A 12,692-nucleotide genomic window follows, 5' to 3' on the forward strand; every position below is an offset into this window, starting at 1 on the left:
AATAATACAAAATAAAATGTAAAATAAATATAAAATACAATCCTCTCTCCTCCCTCTCACGATCTCGCTCGAGTCTTTCTTCCCTCTCTCGATCTCGCTCGTCTCCCTCCTCTTAATATGTATTCATTTTGATACAAATTTGTTTGTATTTGTATTTCTTTTCTCCAAAATCCGCGAAAAAAAATACAAAAATATAAATGTGTAGCAAACCAAAATATTATTATGAATCATAATTAGTGAAACTATAGTTATGAAATCCTTTTAAGGCTTATTATTTGTTGTTTTTGAAATTTCCCCTTTTTGAAACCCCTTAGTGCAAATCGTGAATTCACCTTTATCTATACATAACAATATGATACATTCATTATGCATATACCATAATAGTAATACGTTTTCTATTCAACAATGATATAATTTCCATACACATAAATTTAGAGTTGTAAAAAAGGGTTAGCCCAGTCCCACCCGATCCAAGTCTCGCGGGCCAAGGAATTTGAAAGGGTTTGAAAATGCTCAATCCAACCCTAGAAGGGCCATGGATTGGGCGGGTTAGCCCTTCTTTTTTTCTTTCCTTTCAAGCTTAAAATTCTATAACATCAAATGAGACTATTTTCAAATCAAATATGACAAACAATGGTGTTGTTTCAGTAATACTAGCGAAAAATTTAGTGTGATTAATATGTATCTAGGATACTAGATACGTGAGCTACATGTATCTGGCGTAATGCATCCCAGATACGCAAGCGAGATAAGAGAATGGCGAGCTAGATGGGTGGGAGTCGAGAGCGTGGAATTTGTTTATGTATCCTAGATACATGCAAATCCACTTGAATTGAGTGTATCTAGAACAAATTACACCTAATTTTGAGTTCATGTATTTGGATGCACCAAAATCTAGTAAGATTTGTAAACATAGCGTGTATCTAAGTAATTACCTCATACACTGGTGAGATTACTGTTAGTTACCGTTAAATAAATAGTTTTGACCCATGAGTCGATCCTGGCCCATCCCCGATCAAGACTCAAGGGGCAAGGGCTTATAAGCCTTAATTTTAGATGGGCTTAAAAATCCTATCACAATCCTACCCCAATAATGGGTTGGGTTGGACCGGCCCCATAGGCTAAGCCCATGTTGACGGCTCTACACAGAATGAAATGATTGAAAAAGATTATGAAATGAAATTATTTTTAAAACAATAATAAAAAAAAATTAGAGAAAATTACATAATTACACAAGTTAAGATATTATAATTTCTAAAAATTCCTATCATTTGAATTAATTACGAAAATTTCCTTTTTCATTCTCTCTCTCTTCTAACATCTGTATACATCACTCGACCTCTATGAGATACATCACAACTTTGTTTGTGTACAATGATCTGGTACAAATGTTATTGTTGATACATAACCCCAATTATTTTAAATCTAAATCAGTATGAATCCGGTTTATAATTATGTAGCTGATACATAACGTATATATCTTATACATAACATATGTATCGTTTGCTACGTATCGAGCGAAGGAGCAATGTATCCACAAGTTCTGAAAAATCCAAAATTATTGTAATTTAAAAAAAAAATCAGATAAGATGTAATTAACGCCTAAATTATTGAGGTTTCTGGACTTTGTACTATTTCTTAAGCTTCTTGAACTATCCGATGTCAATAGTTTCACCCAGATAGCCATTAATAGCAAAGTTCAGGCCCAGTTTATTGGGATGAATTTGGGCCTATCTTATGGACCGTGGCACAAAAAATACCTAATCCTACACCAGATGGCAGATTGATTGATGATTTCTCATTTTTTGAAAAAAAGAGTTATAATTTTTATATTACATAAATATTTTTTTCCCGCTAAATTCAAAGTAGTCAAACACTAAAAAATTTTAAACTGATGATCAGAGCTCAAGTTACCTTTTCATTTATTCTATTATTATATTATATTAGAGACAAAAGGAAAAGCTCTCATATATATATTAAATAATATAATTGACAGAACCATTTGGACCATTCTTCTCCTCGTTAAAATGGTACTAATATATATATAATTGGGCTCGACTTTATATAAAATTCTGCTATATTATTTAATATTTAGTATGCTTCTTTGCTTTTCCTTTTTTGCATTACTTTTTTTTCCATTTAAATAAGAATACAGGTTTATGGGTATTATAAAACAGATCCTTATTGAATGTATAAATAGGCAGTACCTGTTTGCTTTACGTAATGTTTACATAGTAATTTCATTGACTTTCTCTTTTCTCTTTCAGTTTGTTATTACTCCTATATTTATTGCACTTGAGACGTCGAGTTTTGTTCTTTTCGGTTTTCAGTAACCTCGTAGAATTGGACCATTTCAGAGTCGTTTAGTAGAATGTATAAAAATAGTAATATAATATTACGTAAGTATATTAGTAAGGCAGAGAGATAATTATGTTGACATTATATTTTATTTACTATTTGATTTTGTGAACTGGTTATGTTGACATTATATTTTATTTACTACTCCCTCTGTCCCTAATTACTTGTTTACTTTTGAATTGACACACCTATTAAGAAATCAATTAATGACATGCGAGTTTACCATTTTACCCCTATTAATTATGAAGTGAATGAAAAGTTCTGTATTTTTCAAAGTAATTAGTCATTTTATTGAGGGTATAATAGGTAAAAAAAAATTGTCCTTTCTTGATTTGTCAAAATAGACAAGTAATTAGGGACAACTATAAATGGAAAATGAATAAGTAATTAGGGACAGAGGGAGTATTTAATTTTGTGTATTAAAAATAATATGTATTGCCTAATTTTTTTTACTTACAAAAATACCTCTACATTCTTTAGCTTTGTACACTTCTAGGGACAATTCTGTCTAAAATCATGCTTATGAATATATAAAAACTCTTGTATTACTAATATCATGATTTGCTATGTATTAATTATACATAAAATGATTTTAAATAGATATCAATCTATATTACCAAATAAAAAATTAGTGATCCTAAAACTAATACTTGAATTATTTTCTAATGCATTCCTACAACCGGCCCCTTTTATGCCTTGAAATCATGATGTTATTTTGTTTTGTGCTCTACAACCAATCTTACCATAAAGGAAGCAGCACCAGAGGAAATGAGTGAACATAATCCCTTATAATTTCAATGTAAATTATAATAGAATATGTTTTTAGATTTTTTATGTGTTATAAAATATTTCTTATTGAAAGGACATAAAATTAAGAGCAAATTTATAAAAGATTATAAAATTGATTGACATAGAACTACTTTCGCTTTATTAATAGGAAATGATTTTCCTATCTTAATTAATTGCCACTATATACCAGCTTTTCTCACAATTCAAGAGAAATTAAATTCTCCATCACAAAGGTGGAGGGGTAAATATGTCTTAATTGCTAACTAGAGTCTCCCATTTGAGTCCTAAAAATAGAATTTTCTTTGATACATAGATAGTATTTTACCTCCCAAAATTTGTCATCACAATATAGTACTCTTTTATATATCTTTAAAAAAAAGTGATAACTTTGGTTTTAAACCTAAACTAATTTACCGCATTTCCTATTTTGTACAATTACATTTCCTATAGTCCACTGATATATATGATTTCCTATTTTGTACAAGTACCATTTTATTGTTCATGGGGTTGAACCAAAACACTTTCTGTCTCACTGATTGAAGTACTTAATTATAGGGTCCTTTTTGCCCCAAGAGCTTTTTGCCTAAAAAATTGAGGGTCTTTCTGAATCTTGAAGTGCTTTAGAACTTGGCATTCATGTTGGGGCTAATGCCTAAAATATTTAGCTTCACTAAAGCTTCATTTGTTTTTATCATAGATATAAATAATGAATAATTAAGAAGGTTTGTTTTTCAATTTTTGAATGTGAAAAATTTAAATATATGTAAACATATTAAATATGAGAAAAAATATAAATTTATTATTATTTGATTTAAAAAATAATATTTATGTACGCTAGTGATGACAGAGATGATTTATAGTGATAGTGGTAATAGTTGGTAATTAGTTGCTCGCAAAGTGGTAGTGATAATTGCGATGGAGGTGGTTGATGTTGTAGTGACTGTCATGATGGTGGTGAATAGTAGTGGTGGTGGTGATTGTGAAATTGGTTGATGTTAGTAGTTGGTGGTGGCTAAAGAATGTTTGGTGGTTGACGATGTGTTGGCATGGTAGTTGGCGGCGATGCTAATTGTGATGATAGAGGTAATTGATACTCCCTCCGTCCCTATTTACTTGTCCATATTTCTTTTTTTAGTTGTCCCTATTTAGTTGTCCATTTTGACAAATCATGAAAGGACAACAAATTTTTTCCTATTATACCCTTATTTACACTTCTTGAAAATTGTAAAAGTGTATGTTGTTTCCCTCCAATTTATTTCACTTGAATTCAAATAAGTGGTTGTAATTTTGAAGTGAAAAGTTGTCATAAGGGTAAAATTGTAACTTCACTGTGCTAATCATTGTTGCCTTAATCTGTGTGCCATTTCTAAAGTGGACAACTAAAAAGGGACGGAGGGAGTAGTAGGAATTAACCGTTGTAATGATAGGGTTGATAGTGATGGTGGAGGTGGTAGTGATTGACGGTGCTGATAGTGACTGAAGAATATATGGTGATTGACAATATGTTAATGCTAGGAATTGATTGCAGTAGTGATAGTGATTGACAGTGATAATGATGGTGACAATGAATATAATCATAATGATACGGAGGTACAAATAGTAGCAGTTAATGGTTGGCAACAATTGTGGTTCTTAGTAATATATAGGTGTGATGACGGAGGCGAATGGTGGTTAATGATGGTAAGAATGGTGATAGTTTTGACCGTAGAGGTAATTTGTGGCCATGATTGATGACTATACAAGATATTGTTTAATGATATAATTTTTTTTGTTTAAGATCTTAATAATTAAGATCTATTTAAATCAATTAAGTACTTAAATATTAATAAAAATAAAGATTTTTAATAATTTAAGATTTAAACCATTCAAATTTTCATTAAGTGCAAATAAACAAAGCCTCAATATCCTTCCCACGACTACTATATTGATACATCAAATATGGTGAGGTTTTATAAGTGTTGAAGAGGAGGGTCATAAGCATGTGGATGAACCTTATTTTGTTATTATTCCAACGATATTTCAATTCTCACTTAAAATTGCTAATATATTTCATTGCTTGATTTATATATAATCACATACGAGTAAAGTATTTTTCGTATATCATGTGTCCTTTAAATGAATATACAGTCACACATCATTATATTGATAATATTTGTTTGAAATTTTTATGATTGTTATAATAAGGTATATATATATATGTTACGACCCAACTTACCGGGTCATGCGGGCACCCACTTTAACACCTAAGTAGGAGAACCTTCACATCCCAATAGTTAAAACATGCGGAAAATTTAAGAGAAACCGAGATAAATAGAATAATAGGATTTTTAAAACAATATTCTTAGACACACTTTTATTCCAAACTGGATAAGAAATTTAACAACTCCCAAGGGTCTAGTCTAAACAGGTACAAGAGCTACTAAGAGTACAACTGTACAAATAAATAAAAGACACAACTCCCACCATCCGGAAGGAAGAATAGAAGCTGCTGGAGACATCTTCACCTTCACCTAATGAAACGTCACCAATCCTGCATCCAGACTATATCAAAAGACATAGCAAGAATCGTATCAGTACAAACACGCGTACTGGTAGGTATCATCGGTCAACCCGACACCCACCACATAACATAAGAAAATAACTAGTAAGAACATGAAATAAACCACTCGCTTCTCCACCTCTATCCTCTCTTAAAATACCTCCAATATACACTAGTATTCTGCCTACTATCACCCTTCTCAATCAACCTACCTACCAGATACTTGATCATAGACTAACCATTCTACCATATAGAGGAATCCCCCAAATACAACCACCAACATTTCCACTAACCGTTCACGTCATACCCCTACTTCTAGTCACATTACCCAGCCATAGTCACATAATACATTACATCACGCTCCCTTAACACTAAACCCAATCTCTTTCCCCCAAGGTGAAATCCACCTAAACATATTTTATCACACACGCTACCTATACTCTTTGCCATTACAACACACGAACAACCCTTACTATCTATTACTGGTCTTTTGAATATTTTACCCTTCCACTATACCCAACAGGTTTGCTCATTACAATGAGCAATCAAATATACATCATCATACAAGTGCTTACTAAGTGCAACATAAGCAGGTCAATACAACATAAACTCACATGCACATATCAACATATACGATATCATAAATATTTATGAACAATCGAACAACTTTACATTTTATATCACATCATTGGTCCTAGAACTCATGGAACCCAAACCCAAACAGTTAATTATGTCGAAACGTGGCAACTGATCCAAGTTATCGATCCAATAGTTATGCCAAAACGTGACAACCGATCCATTCAACACATCACAATCATAATCACAAGTATATCTTCAAAATCATACATTTAAGTCATGATTTCATGGCAATCATAATTTACCCATCTCAATTACAACAAATGTGATCAACAATGCAATATTCATATACAAACATCAATTTGACCATAATTAGCCCTAGTTCATCATCTAAGTACTTCCTTCTAGTTTTTAGTCACAATTCATCATAAATCCCCGATTCAATCACTCCAATTTATGATCTAGCATGCATTCATAAATCTAGTTCTATTCATGATTTCTTAGTCTTATTCTTGAACCAATTGTCTCCATGATAACAATTCTAGAGTCCCTAACAATTCACCAATTCCTCTTTTCAAGGCATACACCCATGTACTTTGATTTCTAGGGATTGCTCATGAAATTTACTTGGTGCATGAAGGTCTACACACAACCCTACCATTGATTTCCATATATTACGTAGTAAGCAAATATTTATAACTATTCAATTCATAAAATCTAGCCTACCTCGGCGCCAAGCAGATGCACGGAGTTTTGACTTTTTTTATGGTTTTCTGGGCTTTGCGACGGTGAATTTGGCCAAGAATTCGCAAGATATTGTCATGCTCACGTTAGAATTCTCCTTCTCCTTCCTTCCCAAGCTTAGAGCAACTTTTCTGAGGTTTCTAGGGTGTTTTACGACTTATTTAGGTATTTTAGAAAGGTGAAGAAAATAGAATTTCTCGTAATTTACGTTCTGCCTTGCCAATCCCGCTCTGGCGCCAACTTACCCCTCTCTGGCGCTGCTGCCCTAGCGATATATGGTCCGCTGTGGCGGGTCAATGGCCCAGATTTTTCTCGGATTTTTGTCCTTCCTAATTAACGATGGTTCGGGTCGTTACAATATGTAAATCTCATTTAACTATTATAAACAAATATACACAGGAAATTAGTTTAATAATTTTGAATATCAAAATGATAAAGTGTATTTATCAACCAATTTTATTAAAAAATTGTAAATTTATGCACTTAATATTTATGTTTTGTTTTATTATTATTATGAGTGACTCAACTTCTTTCTAGGATTGTTGAGCTACATTGTGATAAGTTCTTAAGGATACGTACAACTTCAATATATTATTCGTGTTGATTGATGTTTACTTCTCGTTCTTTTGAAGATGTTTAATAGTTGCAAACGTTAGTCAAACTACAAATTCTAGTTTTACTCTTTTCTTTAAAAAAAAAAAAATAAATAAACTAGAATTGAAGGAATTAATGAGAACTGAAGTTAGCCCTTGCTTAATAAGTTCACATAGAATATATGAGGAGTTTACTTGGCTAAATTAAATATCATCAGCTATATTTATCACCTTAATATATTTAGAAAAATAGTTGAATGAAAGATCATTCAACTATTAAATAATGTTGAACGATGGGGGTAGAGATTATTGTACACTAGAAACAACCAGTTAAGATCTATATTGATGGTAGATGTGTATCCAAAATTTTGAGATGATAGGTGCTATTACGAAAAAGTGGATCTAAAATATAAATTTGATTGGTTTGACACTTAGGTTCTTATTCACTGAAAATCATTAAGATTTTTAAATTATAGGTCCAATATTCACTACAAAAAAACTGTCAAAAAGCTTTTTTGGTCAAAATCGACGAAATAGCGACGCAGTCACTTCTGTCGCTTTTTAACTCTACGCTTTTCAAAAAGCGACGGACTGCATCGCTATATGAATTTTTTTTTTAACAAAAGCGATGGACTCCGTCACTTTATTTTAATTTAATTTTTTATTATTTCCAAAAGGCGACGCAGTCCGTCGTTTTTCTAGAAATTTTATTTTTGAAAATCCAAGAAAAGCGACGGACAGTGTCCTTCAGTCCATCGCTTTTCTAGGTTTTAAAAAAAAAACCAGAAAAGCGACGGACAAAACCACGATGTCCGTCGTTTTTTCTGTAACTTTTTTTACAGCAGAAACTGGCAGTTTTTGTTGCCCACCTGCAAATGCAATTCAATTCAATTCTACACTATTCAGTCCAATCAAACACACAACATTATAAACAAGTTACACAAAACATAAAACAACAAACTTAAAATAGCATTCAAAAGTATCTAAATCACAATTTAAAGACTTATAAAGTCTTTCAAAATTCGTTTCAAAATTTTAAAAAAGTTCATAAATTAAAAGAGATCTAAATTAGGGAGTGGGATCTACATAATCATCTTCATCACTGGCGTCATCGGTGTCCTCGAGAGCTGAAGTAGTAGGTCGATGAGTGAGGTTCATCACTTGTTCTTTGATTTGCTGAACGATCTCACTCATGCTTTGTTGTTCAATTACTCTTCTCCGCTCAGACTCTGCCAGTGCCGATGTAAGTTGTGTTATTTGAGCCGACATAGCAGCAATCTGAACAATGTCAAGTGCCTCGGCTTGACGTGACGATCCAATACCTTCTAAACCTGACTGGAGTCGTCTTACATCGTTTCAAGAGCCTAGACCATAGCATCTACCCTTGTGTGTCCCCCTACCACTTTTTCTTTCCAAATTTGGATGGACATTTCAGGTGTCATTTCGACCGAACTATCTAGATTCTCAACGACGTACTAATGAAACTTATTCTGCATGTTAAATATAAAAATTCACATCAATATATATACATATCATAAATATATTCACTATTAATATATATTATTCATATTAAATAACTTACAAAAGTTCGTTCGACCCTTTCCTCCACCAACACATCCGGATCCGACTCCTTTTCTTTCTTCCTGACATGAGTCTTCTTGAAAACCTCCGGTCCTAGGAGAGTGCGCCCCAAATCTTTTTACTATAAATAAAAACTGAAATTTATAACGATATATATAAATCAACTAATTATTTATTTAAAAGTTTGAATTAAAACTTACTATCTCTCTTGCAATTGCTCCAACAGTCTTTGTACCTCCGGCGTGCAATGAGCCACTCTTAAGACTGCCTCTAGCCTTTTTGGCTTGTTCTGACATTGCCTTAAACTTATATGTGTTCCAATATAGACGCAGTTCATTAAAAACATGAGGCAACATTCAATCTGGACGTTCATCACTATTCCAAACTTTCTTTAGCCAGCTAGACAATCTGGCGGATGCCCTCCTCTCAAATGTGGTTGTAATGACCAAATTGTACCTCGGCTCCTAAGTACACATAGTCTGAAAAAAAAATTTGAATAGCTTTAATTAGATCGATAGTATAAAAAAGTAAAGTATACTAAACTTAACTAAAAAATATATATCTTGAATTCATTAAACATCATCTGACGTATACTGTTTGGAATCTCGATCTAAGAGTGATAAACCTGTGTATAAAGTGTTCTCACACAGTCTTTAAAAGCCCGAGCAGCATCCTTTGCAAGATGCCACCTGCAAAACACATAATAAATATATTACTTCATGAATAATATATTAAAGTATAAGAAATAAATAAAATAAACTAACAAATAGATAACAAAACAAACTTAAGTGATCCATCTGGCTCAATCATGACTCTACTAAGTCTGCTCTTCTGGCCAAGAGCTAGAGCAAACATGTCATCTTCTGGTGTAGCACTAGGTCTAGTTATAGATGAAGGTTATACATCAGGATGCACAAAACGTTGAGTCAATGGAGGCGTACCGGCCATAGCATCTGACTGCTCGCTACTAGAATCTTCAATTCTCATGGCATATAACTGAGGAGATGTACCTGTGGAAGATGGAGTACCTGCCGATAAGGGTCGTGCTTGACGAATAGCCTGTAAAGGTAGGTTCTCGTAGCGTCATGGAGGTAATGCCTATGAAGTAGAGGAAGCATCGACTCGTCGACGGTAATTAGGATAATATTGCCAAGGATTCGCCGTACCAAACGGAACAACAAATATATGAGTATTATGGTTGATCTGCTCTGGTACAGAAGAAATAGATCCTGCAATATCCTCGGGATCTATGGGTCTCCTAGACTTCTTCTTTTTAGCTTGTTTAGTCTGGCTAACTCCAAGATGCTCGCGATGTTCATCACCGTCACCGCCTGATGACATCTGTATGCAAATTTATATGTATAATATATATATATAATAAATTATATAAAATTAGTAAAATACACTAACTTACATATATTATATATACATTCTACATTATTCATCCTCGCTTGTTTCAATTCCATCATTCTTCCTCCTCAGTTGTTTCATTTTCATTATCATCCCATTCTTCGTCATCAAATGATTCATTTTCCTCATTCTCAGATATTTCTTCCTCAATATTCATTATCTCATCATCAGATACTTCTTCTAATATGTGATGAGGATGTTGTAGTGTGGTTTCCAATTCAACATCAACTTGTTGTTGAACAATTACAACATCATTTTGATACGCCATATCTCAGACATTGTCAATTTCAATTATTCCCACAGGCTTACATTTTATAACAACCCACCAATCAGCTTTGTCTCTACACGATGGATATGGAGCGTAATACACTTGTTTAGCATTTTGTGCAATAATAAAAGGATCATAACTTCTATATTTCCTGGTGTGCTTAACTTAAATTATATTATGTTGATGGTCCACCTTTGTGCCTCTATGTAATGGGTCAAACCACTCACACCGAAACAATACAATCTTCTTGTTAGGCCAACCTTAATACCTCACTTAAATAATCTCATGAATGACACCATAATATTAAATAGTTTGGCCAATAACATCAACATCACCTTGTATGTAGACACCGCTATTATTTGTTTTCTTGTTCCTAGAAACTTCTTCAGTTTGAAACTTAAAACCATTGACACAATACTTATTCATTGTCAGTACTTAAGATTCAGGTCCAAGTGCTACTTCTTTCACTAATTGCAAATGTTGGACACTTGCGTATTCATTGTAACCCTACGTGATTGTTATTTCAAGTAATATAATTTAGTATAACATGAATATATTATTAAACACTTAGTGATTGCACACTTACATAGTTCCTCAGCCATTTGGAAAATTTTGTATATATGGCTTTATTACCCCATGTGTTTACGAACAAGCTGATCGTTAGTTAATGAACACTTATCAGTATGTAATTTGATAACATATTTTTAACACTTACTTGACATATGGTTGAATCTCTGGACAATTAAGTAAAATATGTGTCACAGCTGATTGCATTTACATATCAGTGAAGTCTCGCTTTTCACGTTTTTTAGATCCTCGACAATTTTGACTAAAATTTGATATCAGTGGAAATAAAGGATCAATATCGCCTTCATCATTGCGATTGGGCCTGTTTCTCCTACATGACACATCATCACCAAAGTAATAAGAATAAAAATCAACAGTTTCTCTCCTTATATAACCTTGAACAACTGATATATGTTAATAAAAGACTTGGTGAATATATATAACTTCGTGAATATTTCAAATGGATATCTCTCAAATGGATAATCCGTCTTGTTTGAATCGGACCTCCGAAGCGGGCCTCTTGTATAAGGTGAATTGGAAGATGCTCCATCACATCAAAGAAACCACATTGAAATATCTTCTCCAACCTAGTAGTAGTAACAAGAATATTTTCCTCCATCCTGTCTAAATTACTCTCCAACAACTTTTCAGAACACAAATCTTTAAAAAAAAAGACTGATCTCTGTGATTGGTTTCCATATCCTTTCGGGTAGATGACTAATAGCGATAGGAATTAAAGTTTCCATGAACACATGACAATCATAAATTTTCATACCTATCAATTTTCCTTCATTCATATCTTCCCGCTTTCTTAAATTTTAAGCATAGTCCTCCGACATCCTCAATTTTTTAACCCACTCAATAATTTCACTTTTCTCATCCAATATGAATGAAAAGCTAGCTTTGTGCTTAACTATTTTACCATTCTGTAATTCTTGCAACCATAACTCTTTTCTCCTACAATATTCCTTTATGTCCATTCTAGCTTTTGAATTGTCTTTTGTCTTACCCTTACATCCATCATAGTGTTAAACAAATTGTCAAAATAACTTTTTTCAATGTGTACCACATCAAGATTATGTCGTAGCAGATTGTCATTCCAATACGGAAACTCCTAAAATATGCTTTGTTTGGTCCAATTATGCTCAACACCATATCCAGGAAGCCTAGAAGGTGAAGCTTCTGTAACTTTATGTAATTGAGAAACTCTCTCCCAAATTTGATGCCTGTGAGTATTGGAGGTGGGGGGTAGTCACTTTCAACCTTA

Source organism: Solanum stenotomum, chromosome 3 (genome assembly GCF_019186545.1).
Source record: "Solanum stenotomum isolate F172 chromosome 3, ASM1918654v1, whole genome shotgun sequence".
NCBI classification, from domain to species: Eukaryota; Viridiplantae; Streptophyta; class Magnoliopsida; order Solanales; family Solanaceae; genus Solanum; species Solanum stenotomum.